A 6,642-nucleotide genomic window follows, 5' to 3' on the forward strand; every position below is an offset into this window, starting at 1 on the left:
TTACAGACAAAATTGAATTGATGTTTCTCTTTTAGTCTTCTTTGTTGGCCTTGACAACGACTAAAATTTTATTGTTTCACCAAATTCAGCTCAGATCTTCAGACTCGTTTGACTCGTTGCTGTAACTGGTCAGACTTTTTTCTTCTCAAAAAATCCTAGTGACTTTCATTTTCTGAGCGGTGAAGGTCTTACACTTAAGGTCCACTAGAGGGGGAGACAGGATTTCTGTTTATGTAAGTTTAAATGACAGATAAATACATTATTTCATGTGTACTACCATGAATATGCCATATCTGTGTAACACAGGTTTCTTCAATGATAGATGCGGGTGGTAGGCGGGGGTATACCTTAGCTCAATGATAGCTGTATAATATAAAACAACATTAACTACTGCAGCTGGTACCCAAATAAAATGATTAAGTTTTGGAAAAACTGCAAGTCAAATGTACTTGCACAAATGACTTGCTGTTACATAATACCCCTAATGCGTTGTTGGGGACGTTTTCGCTCCACTAGGGGGTAAAGTTGAGTCTTATTTTTGGCAACAACTTTCTCTGTGTTGCAGCTAATGGAATGATTGGTGACAAATCTTATTTTGACACTTATTTTGGGAAAATGCTTGAAATTTTTCCAAAACCCAACAGTATACTGTGGGTAAATTCACTAACCTTTTGTTATGTTTGGATAAAACCACCACTAAATTAAAATGCTGTAAAAATGTCCTCAGATAAAGATTTTTTTTTTTTTTTTTGCATAAATCTATTAATCACCCTCAGTCCTGATCAAACTACCAAATGTTAAAAAAAAAAATCCAAGATTTAAACTCTTTAATTACCAAGTTCATAAATTATGTCACCTTGATTTGGGAAGAAAAAACACACACAAAATGACATATTTTCAATATAAAAAGTAATTGTGGACTGGATATTCTTTTTTACCTTTTATGACAGTCTTGGGCATGTCAAAGATTAGTAACTGTAGATTAGCTTTGATGTATTGTTAGTTTTGTGCAGCATTAGATTTTAATTTTTTCTCCCTCATTTATTGTTGGTGGCTGTTTTTGTCCCATTGACTTCCATTATAACGACATTTTTTGATTGCAAAGCCATGACACCATATAATCATGCACTCTTGATTGTTGGTGGTTTTCCCTGTTGGGAAGAGGGTAACATTTGTTATTTTTACAGTTGATCACTAGGTGGGACCATTAACCCTTTAGGCCTGTGCAAAAAAAAAGGCTTAGTTTCTGGCCTGTATATAGAGTTATATGGAGTTTAACAGCAAATTATAGTGTGTGTGTGTGTGTGTGTGTGTGTGTGTTTGTGTGTGTGTGTGTGTGTTTGAGAGAGAGAGAGAGAGAGTGTGTGGGAGAGACCTTTGTTTACTTAGCTTGATGTATCTGAAAAAATCCAAATATGCACATCATGCTCTCAGAACTACATGGACTAAACAATAAAAAAAAGAAGTGTGTTTATGCACCTGCTGACTTTTGATGGTGAAAAGAACGGAGGGCCTATGTGTGAAATACTTGTCTTTTTTTGATGGGTGAAGCCAGTTTAAAACCTTTAAATCTTATAAAAAAAACTACTTTGAACATAATTGATTATGGACCAAAATGCAATACCAACTTCAAATAAGCAGCCAACTCGCTGGAGGGGTCAAGCTGCATAATCATTTCTAAAACTCTGGTTCAAGTCAAGCCCTTTCTCGTATTGCTTGCTGCTCTTCTCACCATCAAATGACCAGAAGGATGGCATGCAAGTGTTTAAATCCATGTACTGTTTTTGTTTAGTCTATACTTATCACCACCATTAAAAGGCAGCAGGTGCATAAATACACTTTTGTTTACTCCATGTAGTTCTGAGAGCTGAGGTGTACATTTAGATTTTCTCAAATACATCAAGGTAAGTGCGCAAAAGTCTCTCTCTCTCTCTCTCTCTCTCCTACACACATACACACAATATAATTTGCTGTTATACTCCACATAACTCTATATACAAGTCAGAAACTAAGCTTTTTTTTGCACAGGCCTATCTAAAGGGTTGATGGTCCCACCTAGTGATCAACTGAAAAAATAACAAATTTTACCTCTTCCCAACAGGGAAAACCACAAACAATCAAGAATGCATGATTATGTTTCATGGCTTTGCAATCAAAAATGTAATTATAATGGAAGTCAGTGAAAAAAAACATCCACCAACAATAAATTAGGGGAAAAATTTTTTATCTAATGCTTATAGCAGTTTAATTGAGTGAATGTTTTCATCCCGAACATAACGAAAGGGTAGTGAATTTGAACAATGCACAAGGGATACATAATAATTTTTATTTGGCACCAGCCGCAATTAATGTTGACAGCTAGCAGGAGTGTGGTGGGGTGCGAGGTCTGTTTTGACCAATGGATGGAGACCTCAAGGCAGTGGCCTTAATGCTTATCTGAAGATTTGTCTTTATAGATTACAGTTTACATTGTACTTACTGAAGTACACCTCTGCATGCAGACACCCAACTATACAAATTCATTTATAGATTTTAAAACCCAGTCCTGAACCGGGAGAACCATGTTCTGCAGAGTTCAGTTCCAACACACTTGCTTGGACATTGCTACTGATCCTGAAGACCTTGCTTAGCTTAGGTGTGTTTATTTGGGGTAGCTAAACTTTGCAGGACACTGGCCATCCAAGAGGAGGACTGAGAGTCCTGACATTAGCATTTACATTCAGTGCATGTGATTTATCAACACTGAGTACATCTTAAAATGTACAACTCATGAAAAATAAAAGTTCTAGATGGACAAACATTAAATGAATAAAAAATATATTAAATACATTTGGAGGTAGGTTGAAAAAGCCAGAATGGGAAGTTTTAAAGTACAGCTTGAAGTGTGAAGTTTATTCTTGTACACAGATATGGCATATTCATGGTAGTACACATGAAATTAATGTATTTATTTGCCATTTTACGTAAATAGAAATCCTGTCTCCCCCTCTAGTGGACATTAAGTGTAAGACCTTCATTGCTCAGATAATGAAAGTCACTAGGATTTTTGAGAAGGAAATTTGGTGAAACATTAAAATTTTAGTCGTTGTCAATTACTCTCATAATAAATGATAATAATGTTCAAATATATGTTGGCTTTCTCAAGGCCAACAAAGAAGACTAAAAGAAAAACCATTCAATTTAGTATGTAATAAAACGAATATTACTAATATATTTCATAAATTTAACTATAGTAATTTTCCCTATTAATTATTAATGTCACACACACCTACCTAGTGCCTTTTGACTTAAAAGATGAGAGTGGTAAATGTTACAGACATATTATCATGGAACTGTTCAGTCTATTATTGATTTTTATTTCCTCTTCACTTTTATCCAACGAGACAAAACTATTTGCACTGTATTTACAGTGGGACAATATTCATACAATACTATAACCTAGAAATAATTTAAAGGCGTGACTTGCAAGTCACAGCAGCACGAATTATGTGCGCAGCAACATCTGACTCAAATATTATGTTAATTAACAGTGAGCGGTGGTTTCTAGACACTACTCTTATAAGACTCTTATTCTGAAAGAATGTAAGATCGAGTTGAAGGCGGAGCGATCCGACCAATCAGATGAAAGGAGCGTTTCAGTTCCGCCCACAAGTGCGAATGAAATATTGAAGCCATAAGCCGTTTTTTAAAACCCAAAACGACAAAATGAGAAATCAAGTCAAAAACTCATTTTCCGTTTGTTTACCTAGATGGAATAACGAATAAACGAGCCATTTTTCTATTTCTCGTTATTTAATTCATGTTCTCTCACTTGAATCCTCTTGAGTTTTTCGTTTTCTGTTTTTTAATTTGAAACGGATTTGGAATGGACGGAAGATACCCTGATTGGGTCCGTGTATGGTCCGTGGTATCATCCGATCATTCAATTATTCCATTAAATCTGGCAAACCAAAAACGAAATAACGAATCAATATTTTATTTTTCTGTTTTTCTGTATGAACCAAATATGGAAAACTGACGTTTGTTTCATAGCTTTCAGCTTGAAACGGGAAATATCATAAACAAGGAAACCAAAACGAAATAGGTCCGTGTACGTTTTGATAGTTTGTTTTCCAATTTGAAATGAAATAAGCAGAAACGAGAAAACGGCCCCTTTATTCCAGATTTAAAACCAGATTTAGTTTTTTAGTTCAGAGGCATAAAACGAATAAATGACTTCAAAATTCGTTTTCCACACGTGGGCGGTCCTGAGACGCCCCCTTCCGCCGATTGGTCAAGCAAATCTGAGCATGTGACGTCATCAGTTGTCGCTCAGGTCTGTTCAACAAAATAATAGTCCTCTAACGTTACTATGGCTACCGATTCTTAAGCTGTGCAGGGCAGGTCCTGTTGGGCTTTCTTCTGTGCAACTTTACGCGTTTCACAGAAATCTTTACATCAGAAATATTAAATATTAGTCTGCCACCAGCCCGTTTTAATTAGCGGTGCGGAGTTAAATCTGTGTGGCGAAGCTGCGATAGACAGTAGAGGTGGGCAGATCGATACTAATATCGATAATATCGATACCAACGTTGGTATCAGTATTGATCGATACCAACGGGAAAATATCGATACTTAAGTTTCAGTTTCTTTTGTTTTGCGACCTGGCCGTGTTTGTCAAAATGCTGCTACTGTCACAGAGCAGAGCAAGCTCTCAAGAGTGCTGCTCGTGCTCGACACTGCTCTCCTCCCCCTCTCCTGTGTTGTACCGTCACGTGACTCACCACTAGCGCTACCACCAGCAGTCAGGCGCGCGCACCGCTCAGCCGCGCATTTCTAACAGCAGTCAGTCAGAGGCGGAGAGAAAGAGGAGTGTTGTATGGCTGTATTTTCAGGCCGATCTACCCTTTTTGAGTTAGCTGTGAAAGGGATACTAGTTTCTATATTTAAACTACACATAGATGTGCACCAGACTTAATTATTTTTATTATTTATTATTTTATCAATAGCTGATTCTCCAAGAGCAGTGGATATTACAAGGCGCCTATCAGAAATGATTGTGAAGGACCTGCAGCCTCTTTCCATAGTGGAAGATGTCGGCTTCAGGAATTTTGTACAAGGAGAATTTGTTTTACATTGTAAAACATTGTGACTTTGTTTAAGAAAAAAAATCCTGAAAAGAAGTGCACTAAAGAGGAGAAACATTTTTTTATTAACATGCTACTTGAAAAGAGAATTTGTTTTTACATTTTTTTTTATATTTATGAAGTAATCATTTTGTAACTTCGTTTATTTAAATAAAACAGAAGTAACCAAAAGTTATTTCTGAACAAAAGCTTTTGTAGTAATGATTAATAACCCAAAATGCAAATCACAAAAACAAATTAAAAGTCATGAAAATTCATTTAGATTTAGGTTGAAGACGCATCCACCTTAATTATTAAAAAGTATTGGTATTGGTATCGGTATCGGCGATACTGGCCCTGTATTTACTTGGTATCGGATCGATACCAAATCTAGCGGTATCGCACACCTCTAATAGACAGCGCCGAGCGGGAGAGGATCAATGACCAGTGTTCGGTCAGCAGTCAGAACTTGGGTACCGATGATGGTGAAATACATTTTTACTGAAAATGACCCGCGAGTATGATTGACAGGATGATAGCGGAGACAATTAAAAGCGCAATATAACTTCTGTTAACAAAAAAAAAAAAAAAAAAAATATATATATATATATATATATATATATATATATATATATATATATTTTTTTTTTTTTTTTTTAAAGGGCGATTTCCAAATATTTTATTTATTTGTTATAATATGGGTATTTTATGTCACCCGTCTTATTAGTTATATTATAGTAGGCTATACGCAATTTTTTTTTAAATTGTATTTAAAAATTAAAAAAAAATGTATTTATTGTATTATTTTACTGTTGTTTTTTAATTAACAATATATCATAACAACTTAAAAAGATCAAAATCTACAGAAGAGATTAACAAATAACATTGGTGTTGTCATAAGTTAACTAATCAATGGGAAATTTTCCTCACCGGCACAACCCTATTCTTAATGTTGGCTACATGTTACAGATTTAATGTTGAGCACATAATGTTAAAGGCTTCTTAAATACCATCACATTCAGTTGAAGAGTCAAGAAGGATGTGTTAATTTATTCAATCTTTCATTAGTTGGTGACCCGGTGTAATTATAATAGCATAAATAAAAACAAATACACGTAATAGGCTATGTATGCCAATAGACATCTGCTTTTCCTCTAGATCACTTTACAGTGTGATGGAAATAAACTTTTCTTAAAGCGTGTTGTATATCACCACAGTTTTATTGGCACCCTTCTATATGTGCTGTATACTGTAATAGACAATTGTCCTGTAAAATGATGAGGTTTGGTAAAAAAGAAAAAAAAAAAAAACATTGCGAGCAAATGTCGAATTGTGTTTTGAAATTTAAATCAACAACGTAAGAGGCTTCAGGCTGTCTGATGAACTCTGTATGAACAAACACCCAGCTTTGCAGTATAGGTGGCACAGAAACAGCATCTGACCTGGCTTTAGATGTACTTTACACACTGTCTATTGCAGCTGTGAATTTACATTGCAATTTCATTCTAAGAGGCTATTAACTGTGAAGTGACAACAT

This window comes from Carassius auratus, chromosome 19, assembly GCF_003368295.1.
Source record: "Carassius auratus strain Wakin chromosome 19, ASM336829v1, whole genome shotgun sequence".
Classification (NCBI taxonomy): domain Eukaryota; kingdom Metazoa; phylum Chordata; class Actinopteri; order Cypriniformes; family Cyprinidae; genus Carassius; species Carassius auratus.